The 14,799-nt window shown below is 25.4% G+C and overlaps 1 long non-coding RNA gene across 2 annotated transcripts; it reads left to right on the plus strand.

The window, feature by feature from the left end:
* The first annotated feature begins 40 nt into the window (after positions 1 to 40).
* LOC139424952 (uncharacterized) lies at positions 41 to 14,759 on the plus strand. 2 transcript variants are annotated; one of them, XR_011636100.1, is made up of 3 exons: positions 41 to 3,568; positions 5,091 to 8,035; positions 12,866 to 14,759. It is a non-coding gene; the product is annotated as an uncharacterized lncRNA (long non-coding RNA). The 2 variants fall into 2 exon arrangements; XR_011636101.1 differs by lacking the exon at positions 41 to 3,568 and adding an exon at positions 3,639 to 3,701.
* Positions 14,760 to 14,799: the final 40 nt, after the last annotated feature.

Below are 14,799 nucleotides of genomic sequence, written 5' to 3' on the forward strand. Positions count from 1 at the left end.
TCAGAATATAAGTTAAAAACACTTTATTTATAAACTTCCCTATGTTAAGTCTATGACAACCTCGCCACCCAGGCATCCGCAATTGATTGTTTGTTTACAATCAATGCCACTTCATCTGTTTTTTGTTGTAGTTGATTATTTTTTGAGCTCATAATACAATAAGTTACATGCTTATAGCTTGCTAAGAGTAATAAAACGTTTAGCTCATAGTTCTTCTTCTTTTCAATAATCGTACACGCTCTAATCATCGTAATCGTAAATCTTGCGGCCTGTCTGTTAGTTGTGTTTGTTTCGGTTGTGTTGTCTGTAAAGTGATAAAGACTCATATTTATTCATTGTTGTTTTTTTTCCGGCAAGTGTTTAAAACTACAACGCTTTTATAGATTCATATTAAAAAGTCTTTTCAGTGCATGCAAGAACAATTTCTCTTTTTCCGACAAAAATATTTTCTAGTGACATTTTTTACTTTGAAATTTCTTCTTACTTTTTATAATTCATTTAAACTATATGTAATGTATGCATCGGTTGCTAAATGTCTTCGATGTTTATCTGCATAAAATATGGGTTTTAATGTTTGAACTTATTCAATAATTTATTTATGTGAATTATAGATCTTAACTATTTAGGTGATTCTCTGGGAATGGGCTAAAATGATGTAAATAAAGGATAGTTCAGTTTTTTATTTAGAAAAATGAGTTTTTTGTTTAATCTATAGTTTGAATATGTCTTTATTAACTTATTTCATAAGTTTGAAGTAGTTTTGAAATAAATATTTTTGTATTTTTTAACCTATGACATCGCATTCCTTCACTGGCAACTTTTAACACCTATACAAATACAAAAAGCATTTCTCAGTGAAATACCTATGCTTTTCTTGTTCAACTTTTTTCTTTTAACCTTAACACTTTTATCGTTGTTTCTTTGAAATGAAATTAAGTTTTTAATCTTTAAATGTGTATTTTTTTAGCGAAACACTGGTAATTCATTTCACCTGTTTAGCAATTCAGACTGATTGCATCATTTGGGTAGAAACAGTGTCTATGTTTTACGAACATGTTCTGATAAAACTGAAAAACATAATTTCAATAGAATGGATGATCAGATGTTCTTAAGTGTGTAAAAATAATTATTAATTGTAAAGTCAGAGCTCATTTTAGGCAGGGTGAACAGGGTGCAGCACCCTGCTGCCCTTTTAGTCAAAAGAATCCACCCTGTTGCCTCTGAAGTAAATTAGTGCCCTGATGTAATAGATTCCATACACTTTTTGCCCTTTATACTCAACCGTTCTTTATTTTTTCCCCAAAATCTACAATGGATTTCTTAAACTTTTGTTATTTTCAACTCTTTTTATTTAGTTTTTCATTGCTGTCAATACGTAGATTTATATGAGAAAGGAAAAATAGCCATTACACCCCTTTGTTGCACTTGTCTTAGTTTGCAGTTACTTCACTATCATTAGATCATAATTATTATTAATCATTTTAATTAAATCATAACTACAAACACTAAAAAACGTAAATTTATTATTTATTAATATGTGCATGCATTTTAAATAAATTACTAAGCTAATTAGCTCATAAACTCGATATATATATGTTAATTTATTAATAAAAATTAGTAATTAATAAGATTGCTTTGCTACTTTTAGTAAAGTAAAAAAAAAATTGACAATGTTTTTTAATAGAACGTGTAAAGAACATGGAAAGAAATTATTGCCTTTTTAGAATAATAATGCCCTTCTTTTTAAACTTTTGCACCCTGCCCTTTTTTCTGCCTAGAATGAGCAGTGGTAAAGTTAGAAAGCAAATTAGATAAAGTTCATTCCCTTCCTTAAATTTTTAAAGTTAATTTCTAAAAATGTATAAATAAGTGTTTTGTCCTCGAATAAGATAAATATTTTACATATGGGAATAAACTTGGGGATATTTCCGTATTGTGATCTGTCGCGCCAACTACTATCGCCAAGGTGCCAAATAGATTTTAAACTTACGAATTTTTTAAAAAAAAACTTGTAGATGTTTGCCAGGGGTTGGTTACGAGTTATACCTTTCAAGTTCTTCCCTTTCTGTGATGCTCGCGGGCCGCTGCCCGGAAATTACCAAGACTTGCCGATTATTCTGCCACAGATCACGATACAGAAATCTTATGAACTTCAAAAGCAAATAATGATTATTTTCTCATTTCCTCACTTATTCTCTCATTGTGAAAGTATGGTATTTTGTAATTTATAAATTTATTTTCCTAAAATGTATTGATAAATATGTTTATTTCTTTTTATGGGATAGTTTTAGAATATTTATTGTTATTTTGTTATTGGGTATAAACTTAAAAAGCAAATAGTTTTCCCCACACTTTTATCATTCTCTCATTGTGAGAAAATGAAACTTTTGTGCAGGATTGATTTAAATATTTTTAAAGACTATTTAAAAAGGATATTCTTATTTCGCTCTGTTATTTTTTACAGCGATGAAAGGCTGACGTAAACTAAAATTCTTATTTTAAACATGTTTATGACTAAAAGTATTATTTTTGCATCTTATTATCAATTCTTTCGCCTTAATAAAAATTTTATAATAATTTAAGTTTTTTCTTTCTTTTTTAATATTAAATATGACTGCTTTGTTTTTCTTGTCAAGTACCTTATGACAAAAAATTCTAAATTTCTAATAATTAATAAATATGTTTTTTTTTAGTGTTTTAACTACTTGAAAATAGTCTATTCGTAGAAAATGACCCATTTATACTTTTTATTTGAAATGAAAATATTCTTCCTGCATTTTTATATGTCTATAAATTCATCCTTCAACTTAAATAATTTTCTTCAAATTATAAAATTAGCACCTGAATTTTTTCTTAAATTTCCATTTGTTATTTTTTGTCTTATTGTCAGTTTGTGAGAAACTAAAATAAAGCAGAAGAAAAAAGAAACAACCCCTGGGCAAACCACTGCATATATTTTTCTTTTTAACTTTGTGCAAATCTGTTGGGGAATTGTAGATGACTTGAACAGGTACTAATACTGAAATATATTGTCAGTATCTTAATATATTTTTTTGGCTAAAGAAAGATGCATTAAAGAAAAGTCACAAATGGTCCTTGATAAGATTTATTTATTGGTATCTGCGTCAAATAATTAAACCAATTTTGGCAGAAAGCGAACAGTTGCACTCGAAACATCATTGAAGGGACCAATTTTTTGCCACCAATGGACAATTCTCTATGTATTTATTTCTTATTTTTTGCAAGTTGAAAGAACCCTGATGATTATAGTTGATGGAAACAAATGCTGACATGGACAATCCCCATGACCAATTTTTGAACTTATGTTGATACTTATTTATTGTACAAATTAATACTCTTTGTGTGTAAATATTTTCTTTTATGTTTATTACTTTCTTTTCTGATTTAATTAAATCAGTGACTGAAGTCTTTTAATGAATGTTTTAACATTATATATTTGAATAATAAAATCAGTTGATGTAAATTGTTAGATGTTTATGCTGGGAATTAGAAGTAAATATTGACCTATTAAGAGAGAGATTTTGTTACGAAGAAGTTTTTATGCTTAGTGAGTTTTCTGCAAAGTTTCTTGTAATACTAACTAGTCATATATTACATAATTATTTTTTTAAGAAAAATATAATTATAAACTTTTCTTTTTTCAGACTTAAAAGATGGGAAGTAGAAATTTTATCATAAAGGTGTTAAATCTGATGAATTTGTTGTGTATTTTATCTTGCATTTATGCATATTACACATGTTATATTTTTATTGTATTATTTACCTATTACAGTTTTTTTAACATGAAAATATTCAATAATTTTAAAAAATTAAGCGTAGGTTATTTAACTCTTTGTAAATATTTATTTATTGTGCAGGGTTTGGTTTTTTGGCATGACATGGATAAAAACTATCAAGTAACTAACTTTTTCCTTATGTTATGGTTCTGCAGATAATAATTAAAAAAAAAAAAATTCTTAACAGTTAATTTTGCAATTATGTACATAATATTTATGTATTATACCAAATATAAATTATTAAATGTAGTGACACATACCTTTAAATCTTGATTTGCAATGAAATAAAAATTACTTTTATATGCACTTTTAAAATATTAAAAATATGTTTTAAGAAATACCATACCCTGCAGATTTTATTTTGTTATTGATATCAATTAGTGTCTTTATTTTAAATACATGTAAATACTTGTATGTAATGTTAAAGTATTTATTCGAAATTTGTACGTAAAGATCAACTAATTGAAGATCATCTGCTATTTTATCTATTTTTAAAACTTTTATTTAATTAAAAACTCCCAGTAATGCAAACCACAGTTGTATATAAAATGGCATTTCTTAGTAATCAGTTTTATTGTGTCGGAGTTTGGGATAGCAAGTGACTAGTTTTGCACTCTTTTCGATACCTTGCTGTACAAGTTCATTATCTTATTTTTATCACTATTATACTTTCATAACTTTTTTTTAAATTTAATGCTTTAAGATTTAAATTATTTTTCAATCCTGTTTTTATGTTTAATTGCTATACTGTCACTTACTGGGAATGATGCAAGCCATCTTTATTTTTGTGAAAATTAAAGCTAAGCCAGATTTTTATCAACCTTGTGAATAATTCTAAGAAAGCAAAGCCTATTCTTGACTTTCTACTGTTCATTCACAAATCTTCTTTTTCTTCAATAACTGGAAGTAAAACAAGTCATTTTGAAGAAGAGAGCATCTGCACATCTTCCAGCTAAACCAGTGTTTCATCATTCTCCTTGAATAATTCTTAGAAAACAAAGCTCTTTCTCTTCTTTCTACTGTTTCTTCAGCCATCTTTTTTCTTTCCCACTGTCTTACATGCTTCCTTAACCTTAAGTGATGAGCTAAGCTAGTTCTTAAGACTATTAAATATATTTTCTTAGTTTCTACTCTGCAATAGCATGTTTTTATTAAAGTAAAAACAAATATTTTTCCCATTAACTGATCTACATTATTGGGATTTGGGGGAAAGCCCTTTTAAAGCAAATTATACTGATGAAAAAATGCATATTTGTTTATGATTAAGTTAGAGTTTTCATTTTATATTTGCAGGAGATGTGTCTGTAACGTCCTGTAATAATGACTTTGACTCCTCCACCTCAGTTCTCTTGCCTGGCTTGACTCAATTTTATCTTCCTAGTGTAGAAAAAAATGTATTAAAGAAATACACGTGTCAACTATGTACTTATAGAACTGACAAAGTTGCTCATTTAAGAAGTCATGAACTAATTCATACTCAAACTAGATCATTTGAGTGCTCTTTCTGTCAAAAACGGTTCAATCACAGGCATAATTTACATGCACACTTAAGAATACATTCTAGTAACCCATTTACCTGTGAATTTTGTTCTGAAAAATTCAAGTTGTTTTCTTTGTTGAAAAGTCATTTGTCATTAAGTCATGGAATCCTTTAATTTATTTTTAATACATTTTAGTTTAAGAACTTAAAATTAATTGATGGAAGTGCTGTTATTTTTTCCACTCATTTACTTTAACTGTCAGTTGTTTGTTATAACACTCATTTAGAATATATTTTTGAACATATTCTATTAATTTATTTAGAAGTTATTTTAAACGTCATTATATTAAAACAAGAACAATCGCACCCCCTCTGCCTAAACAGGCATACGTCAACAACAACAGCAGAAGTTATTTCTGGATTTTAATCTTAATCAATACCTCCTTTCAATGATTATCTTTTTCTTGGGGACTGTGATGCATTAAACTCAGTTAAAATGCATGAAAATTGTAAGAATGAGTTAGTACTGCAAAAGTTTTCCAAAATGTCCTAGATTTTAAAAAAAAACATTCTAAAATTGAAAAAATTGAGTTAGTACTGCAAAAGTTTTCCAAAATGTCCTAGATTTTAAAAAAAAAAAACATTCTAAAATTGAAAAAATATTTCAAAATTGCATCAAAATTAAATTATTATTTTTTTTTAAAAAAAAGGGGGGTAGCCACTGAAATTGTGATTGTCCTCAAAAGAAAAGTCGGAAATTGTTATTGTCCTCAAAATCTAGTCCTGAGTTATAACTCATTTATTGTGCAGATAAGTGCTCATTCTATTTACCGATGAAATCTGTTTTAAAATGCCCTTTTTCTTCCTTGTTTAAAATGACACCAGAATCTTCTCATCATTCAGTTTAGTTAGATTTTATTTTATTCATTTTATTTTGAAAATTAATTTATAGGGATGTTAATTTTAAATCGAAATATGATATAAACAAATAAATAAGGTCATATAAACAAATAGAGGAAACCTACTTGCATTGTGATATAATTTTTCAATGTTTTTTGCAATCATATTTAAGGCTATATGAATGGTTAAGATTCACAGGTATTAAATGTTTTCACATGCATATATACTGCATATTCTATTAATTTATTGACCTGATCTGTTAATCCAATATTACTTGAAAAAACTAACTTGTACTACAACCCTCTTAAAAAGTGAGCCGTGAAATCTTAGATACATTTTAGTTTTAGAATGATAAAAAACGTTTTATAAAAGTGTTATGATTTTTTAAAATCATATGAATTGATTATAGTCATTTGCTATCTATTATTACTGTTTAGTTATAAATGTAATTTTTTTTAAAGAAAAGCTTTCTCAAGTCCTTCGTTTTTTCAACCAAGTAATTTTCTTTATGTGTAGAAGCTGAGGTTCTGAATTCAAAATAAAAATTCATTATCAGAGTATAGTTAGCTATAAAACATTTTTAGCCATCAGTATATTTATAAATTCCAATATTGAACTTCTTTGATTATAGTACTGTGTAAATATTTGTTATTTCCTTATTGATAATGTTTTAATAGAATTTACTCACTTAATGTAACCTAACTTTTAACTTATAGATGAAAATATTTGTTTTGTATAAACTTCTATCATCATCAATAACTTTATTCTCTTCATAAATGTAGAACAGTCAGACTCAATCTATTGTAACAAAGTTAACTGAAATAAAAAAAAAAGCATTTTTTACTTCCAAAAAAAGAAAAAATATATATCACATACTTTAATTCAATGCTAAAAAATGTATTACTACATTGTCTTTTATTTTTTATTCTAACATATGGCATTTTTATCATTTACTCACGTCGTATCATCATATATGTAAATACTTATATACAGTATTTCAAAAGCTTTATCTTATATTGTATGTGTAATACATTAACGCGTCATATTCATTTGCCATGTATTTAATGTGAAATAATTGTCTAGAAGTGAATTTTAATTTCAGCCTTCTTTCAATTTAACCATGTTTTTATGATTAAATTGATGAAGTTGTTGATACATTATACCTTATATGAAATTTTCATTTGTTTACTCTGAGTATTTAAGAGGATGCTATACTGTGGGAGATACTCTTCATGATGAATTATTTTTCTACTTCATAAGTAACCTAAGGAAAGAAAGTTCATGTAAATCTGGAGTAAACCTTGAAGTTTCATGTGCTGAAAAAAAAATTTTTTTATTCAAAATGTCGATACACAAATTATGGCAAGAGAGAGTTGGAGAAGTAACCCTGTAATTGATTGTTTTCATCTTGAAAAAATATTTTTAGCATTTGAAGCTTCATTGCTTACTCTAGATTTGCCTGAACTCAATTTTCTTTAAATCTTTAAAATACCAATGAAGGTTAAATAGAATTTACCATGAGAAATTTCTTCCTTGGTATAGTGCCCTCTTAATGTGTTTTGAACTAACTGAAAAACAGATATTATAGATGTTGTATACTTTTTATAAACGTTTTAAATATTCTTTTGCAGGTTGGCCTTTTTTCAGAACTAAATATGAATTCAGAAGATATACTTGTGTGCATTGCTCTTATAAAACCAATAAATTTTCTAACTTAAAAAGACACAATCTTATTCATACTGGTGAAAAGCCATTTAAATGTGATATATGTTCTCAAAAATTTAGATACCGCCAGTGTTATAAGAATCACTTATTTACTCAACATTCAGAATTGATATCTAGTTGATAAATTAGATAGGTATTGAGAATTTAAAATTCTTGAAGTAATGTTACATTTGTTACAGTTTCTATATGTATATTTAAGTTTGAACTATTGTAAATAGAAGTATCAAATTAATTCTTTCGTTTTATTATGTATCTTTTTATATTCACTCTTGTAATTTAAAATGAGTTGAATGAACTAGTTATATTATTCATCTGGAAAAAAAACTAAGATATCGTCAAAAATATTTTCAAATATCTGTCTAAATGGTAATCTAGAAAGTAAATGCAAAGTGTGTAAAATAATAATAATTAAAAATACTTACCATTCTTTTCATTGCACTTCGTCAAGCTACTCATAATAAACCTTTTATTAAAAATAAGGTAATCCTATGAGAGCAGGAAATTATTCGTTTTAGTGATGAATATAAATAAATTTTTATATTAATTAATAACTTTGATTCATAAAGGGATGTGGTTTTTGCTAGGATGTTAATTTTAACTGTTTTAAATTATTTAATTAAAAGAATGTTTTAAAGGAATATGTATTAACACAGAATTGTTACATACAATTAGAATTAAAAAAAAATTTTTTTCAAAGTATCCATTGGTTTTTAGACTTTCACTTTTAATAGCATAGGACTGAAATATATCTGTCCATTTTGAATGTTCTAAATATAAAAGCTCCTAACTAAAATTAAATTTTCCAAAATACTTCTAACAATCAGCAACATTTTTCTGCTTTTAATTTCTGCTCATTTAAGTTATTAAAAAATGATGAGTTTTATTTATGGAAAAATTTGATTGTTTAAAAATTGGCATCATCTCTATATATTTTTGGTTGGCAGTCTTACAAATCTGAAGAACATGTAATTTTGCTTTAAAATAAAAATAGCAAATTAGATGTACTCCCTGGCACTATTGTATGGAAACCATAAGTCAGGTAATAAAAGGGATTACCTTTTATGACAATTTTCTGCAGTGATTATTAACTTATAGTTTTTTAAATGTAAAACACTAGTTTATCTTATGCAATTCACTTGCAAAAAAAATATGTTTTGCTGCCACAAGTTTTTTTTAAAGAAAAATATGCGTTAATTTTTTAAAATATTAACATGGTTTTTTAATAACAATCATGAAAGCAAATAATTCATTAAGTATCCCTCTTTTATTTTACGGTTCCACTTTTAGTTAGATACATTGTTTTAGCTATTTTAGCGAACTAGTGTTTTCTTCATATATTTTTTAGTAGTATGTTTTGTTATGGGAAAATACAGGTTTCTTTATAATTTATTTTTGTTTTAAATTGAATGATATAAAATGCCAATTGAAAAACTTATAAAGAAAAGTGTGTTAAATGATTTTCTGGAGAATTAGAAAAAATCAATTTTTGAATGAATGTGCACAAAAAAACATTAGGAATCTTTTCACAAAGCATCTTATACCATTAAATATCATTTCAAAACTGGACAAAGTTAATATTTTATATTTACAGTTCATAGACAATGTTTTGTTAAACATTGAAAATTAATTATAAATAATACTTTCTTCTCTAAGTTCTTCAATTGTATTCTAATCTTGCATAAAGATATTAAAAAAGAAAAATTTTTAAAAATATTTTAAGTATTTATTATAAATTGTTTGTTGTGTTATAATGTTATGTGATTTGTATGTACTTCGTTTTATTGTATGTTATTTTTAAATTCATGCATTTTAATTTAAACTAATAGTATTTAAAGTTATTTGAATTTTTTGTGTTATTTATTTTTAAACAAAGCTTTGCATAATGTAAACAATAAAACCTTATTTTTAAGATTTTGCTTTGCTAAAATACTTAATATTTCTTATAATGTAAACTTTTTTTCATAGAATTTAATTTGTAAGTATGTTTAGTACCTGATATTCAAATTAAATTGTTTAACATTAAAATGTTTTGTTCAAAATAAATTTATTTGGTGATTTTCCGAATTTTTTCTTTAATTATGTTTTGCTCTTTTTCATCGTGTAATATTTTTACAAATTATGATAAGGAAGTAAATATGAAATCTTTAGCGTAAATGGCAAATTTTTTAATTAGCAAAAATAAAATTATGAAATATAATCAATAATATAAAAGATAATGNTTAAAATGTTTAACATTAAAATGTTTTGTTCAAAATAAATTTATTTGGTGATTTTCCGAATTTTCTCTTTAATTATGCTTTGCTCTTTTTTATCGTGTGATATTTTTACAAATTATGATAAAGAAGTAAATATGAAATTTTTAGTGTAAATGGCAAATTTTTTAATTGGCAAAAATAAAATAATGAAATATAATCAATCATATAAAAGATAATATTATAAAATCAGTAAAAATGAAAAATATTGTCAATGTATTTTAATTAATTTACGGTCACTTACAAACTTTATGAATAATGCTTTTTGTGTAACATTTCAAAATACTATTTACTTTTCATGTATAAAAAGTTAATATATTATATTTAATTAAACTATACTTTAATATGTATAATTCATTAATGTATTATGACAAAGATCTCATACAGAATTGTCTTAAGCTTTACATTAAATATTAATAATAATATGTCCCTGTGATATTCTATCCATCTAAGAATTCAAACAATACTTCCTAATTTTCATTTTTTGTTATGGTAAATGAGTTAAGGGATATGCTATGATATATGATTTGTAACAACATTGTGTAGTTTGAAAACTTCAATTACATAAAATGCTTGGTTAATCAATTACATAAAAACATGAATGCAACTAACATAAAATGCTTGGAGAACATTTTTAATCAATTTATGAATTTTTAGCATTAGCTAGACTGTTTGATTTTGCAGTTAATCTGGGGTTTTTAGTTGTTGGAAAAGCTTTTATTAATTGTTCATTTCAATATTTCCGAAGAAGCTAGAAATGTTAGTTTTATTTTCTAAAAAAAACAACTTTTTATTGATGTGGTGCATTTTTATGATTTGTTTCATTATTCATTTAATCAATGGTTATTGACCTCTTTGTTCTTTAATTGTGGGTTTAATGTACTTAAAAAAATGAAAAGTTTCTTTAATATCTATTAAAAATTTAAATTATTCAAATAAAAATATTTATTTTTTACTCCATTACTTTTTTTAAAATAATGTTACCAATGTTCATTCATCTTTATAATTGTAAGTTTGTGGTTGTGTGTATAAAAAAATTAGTTTTTTTTAAAGGGAAAAAAAAGTTTGAATTATTTGAATAAAAAGTATTTATAATTTACCTCATTATTCTCTTAATTCACTTAAAGCATGAATGAAATTTTTTTTTCAAAAATGTATTCTACAAAGACTTTAATTTTAATAAATTTTTATTTTTGTGCAAATTGTTAACAAAGATTCAAGTTCTTTACTTTTTTTGCTTGTTTTGAATACCTATTTTACAAATCAAGTATATTGCAGGCTGCGTTTATGTTGGGGTACCCTCTATTAGGTATTCGACAAGAGTACCAAATAAAGGGCACTCTTCTTGAATGAAGAAACATAGGAATGAACAGAAAACAATAATTTCGCGACAATATTTGCTTTAAAAGTTTCTCCAGAGGGTATAATTTGAAGACCTATATGCAGACGCATTCACTGAAAAGACCAGTTCTATAAAAGTTTTGTAACCTAAACTTCAGTTTTCAATAACCAATCAAATAAAACTTTAAATTCTTGGATAGATTAAGATTAAATGGTGCCATTTTAGATTTTTTTCTAGGGGATTTATTAGGAGATCATTCAATAATTAAATTTTGAAAAAATATAAGTTTTGTCAAATGAGGTTAACTTTCTGTTATTTTAAATTTATTTAAATATCTTTCTAATGCTGCATTTTCTGAACTGTTGATTTGTAAGTGATGTATATCAATCCACTTATTAAGAGTTTAATAGCTTGCTGCAAATTATTATTAAATTTGGTACCATTCACCCCATGCAGTACCAATTAAATAAAAATATCATATGAATATATTTAATGAATTGCAGCACACAGAACAGTCTTCTATCTTAATTGTTTTTCAAAATTAAAATTAATAATCGAATTTAATTTTTAAAGCATTTTTTTCTTCTTTTTTTTTGTATTTTAATCAATTTGTCTTACAATTATTATGTATTTTTTTCCTTATAGTACTTATTTGATAAATATTACCAATTTGATTTGATAATTTCAAGATTTTATACTGTATTAAATATGATTCTAATTTTATAACTGCAAATCATAAAGACATTTGTAGTTAAACAGCAAACAATCAGAAACAGACACCTTATTTTATCAAGGAAGATAGGTGTTGCCAGTTTTCAAATGTTGATTGGTCATGATTACCTCCTGCAGTATCGCAAAAGTAGTGTCATGGGGGCCTCTGCCTCCTTCTCTTTGTAGGGGGGTGGGTAGTTCTATGAATGGACAACACCTTCTTGTGGGCATCCAATTGAAAGATAAAGACAATAAGGATTCTTCCTTTTCAGGTTTTTCACTTCTTTATTAGACAGCCTGTGGCTGATTGACCGAAACTAAGCATAGGATTAAAAAAATGTGTTTTTGGTTGATCTAGTGAAGACATTGTTAAATTTGTATGAAAAAAAACTTTCATATTATGCTTAAACATTCTTATTACATTTATTTTTATTTTTTAATTATTTTCCTTATATAATTTGGAAAGTAAAATTAGTAAATTTCATTTGATTAGATAATTTTTCTCGTTGATTTGAACCTCTTTAAACATTTTCTCATTTGACGCAAAATTGCTCCTTTTGCTTTCGTCCAAATCAGAAACTATTTTGAAAAAATCCATTTCATGTTCTTTTTATTATTTATGTTTTACGCTTTCCATAAATAAAATACTATGTTTCAGGATTTGGTTTTATTGGACCTAAAGGAGACTATGTTGACTCGCTTTCTGCGACAAAGGTACCATACTCGAAAAAACTTGTGAATGATCCCAAAAAGGAGAAGTCACACAAATGTGACGTTTGTTCCAAAAGTTTTTCCAGAAGATATAATTTGAAGACCCATATGCGAATACATTCAGGAGAAAGGCCATTTCTATGCAAATTTTGTAACAGTAATTTTACTTTTCAAAGTTCCTTAAGGAGTCATATAATTGCACATCACAGAAGTGATGTCCTTTAAGATAACCAACAGAAGATAGGGTACACTTTATGCTGTGTAGCATAAAATTAAAGCAAAACTAGGTGAATGAAGCACAATTACAGATGCATTTAGTACATACTTTATTTGTGCTTTATTCATGTTTGCTTTAATTTTATGGGTATCATTCCATATTTGCAAAATTCTAATTATTTGGTGAACAATTTTTTAGTATCTTATTTTTTCCCATTGTTTGAAAATCTAATATATTTAATGTATAAACACTGAGGTTCTCGCCAAATGATATCAGACCTGTTTTCTTTACTACCTTGTTTCTTTTTTCTTACATGTGTTTACAATTAGGCTTACTTACACATTGCAATTTTACTTACGTATTTCAATTTTACTGTCATTTGGTGTTAAGACACTGTGGAAAAGTTCTTGTTTATAGAACCGAAACTATAGTATGTCTATATTCCTACCTTTAGTTGTGCTTTATTCATGTTGTTTTGCTTTAATTTTATTTAAAATATTTTGTATTTTAACTACCTTGTTATTTTCTGTTCTGTAATTATTTGTTAAAATACATTACCAAAGTCAGTTTGTTTTAATAAGTTGTATTTATTTTATATGCTATTAGTTGAAATCTTCTTTTTGAAACTATTTTTAAGCATTTTAATATTTTTTTATTATTTTAGCATGTCTCAAATTTGAAACTTTTTATCACTTGAGTTTTTTGTTGATTTTCTATATTTTACAAATTAATTACCATATATTCCGGTTTATACATTGACCCCTTATTTTTTAATTCAAGGTAGCAAATTTCTCGTATTTCAGGTGTCTAAGTCAACTGCTGAAGAAACAAAATTTCTAAAATTTAAAAATATGAAGAAAAAAATTTGTTGAGTCTGCAAAATTTTCTCAAGTTAAAAATATTGAAACTCTTGAATAAATTATCTTAACTTTTTCTTAATTTTTTTTCAGATGAAATTTAAAGTAATGTTTCTAAAAAAAAACCGTTATAAGTAAAGGAAATGACGAGAGAAAATGTAAAAGTAATTGTATGTAACATATTAAAAATAACATGAGATTTGAAAGACATAAATTAATATAAAGTTATTCATATTTATCTCATTGTTTATTGCATCATATTTATCTCATTGCATTGATATTTCATGATCAATGAATGTCAGACTTTATTACCGGTGTTAAAGTCAACCCCCTGATTTTTTTAACATTTTAAGGGTTTAAGTCAATTTATACTCGAATATATAACATATTTGTTTTCTAAATTAATATATTTACTGTGTTACAGAATTTGTTTTTATTTGACCTAATAAAAAACCTTGTTAAAAATTAATGAAATATTTGATTTTTTGCTATAATATTCTAGTATGAATTGAAATAAATATTTTTTTTATTTACTATAAAAAAATTTCTTTACGTTTGTAAAATATAATATTACAGAATTTATTTTGATTTGAAATTTTACTTCTTTTTTTTATAAATATAGTTTGATTGTCTTGTATTTGAAGTAAAATAATCTCAAAAAGGATTTATTTATTATTACTTTGCTTTGACCCTAATTATTTCAAAACTTTTTTGTATTGTTTTTATTATTTACATTTAAATACACATTTTATAAATAGAATACTATGTTTCAGGATTTAAATTTATTGGATCTAATGAAGACAATGT

This window comes from Parasteatoda tepidariorum, chromosome 2, assembly GCF_043381705.1.
Source record: "Parasteatoda tepidariorum isolate YZ-2023 chromosome 2, CAS_Ptep_4.0, whole genome shotgun sequence".
Lineage (NCBI taxonomy): Eukaryota > Metazoa > Arthropoda > Arachnida > Araneae > Theridiidae > Parasteatoda > Parasteatoda tepidariorum.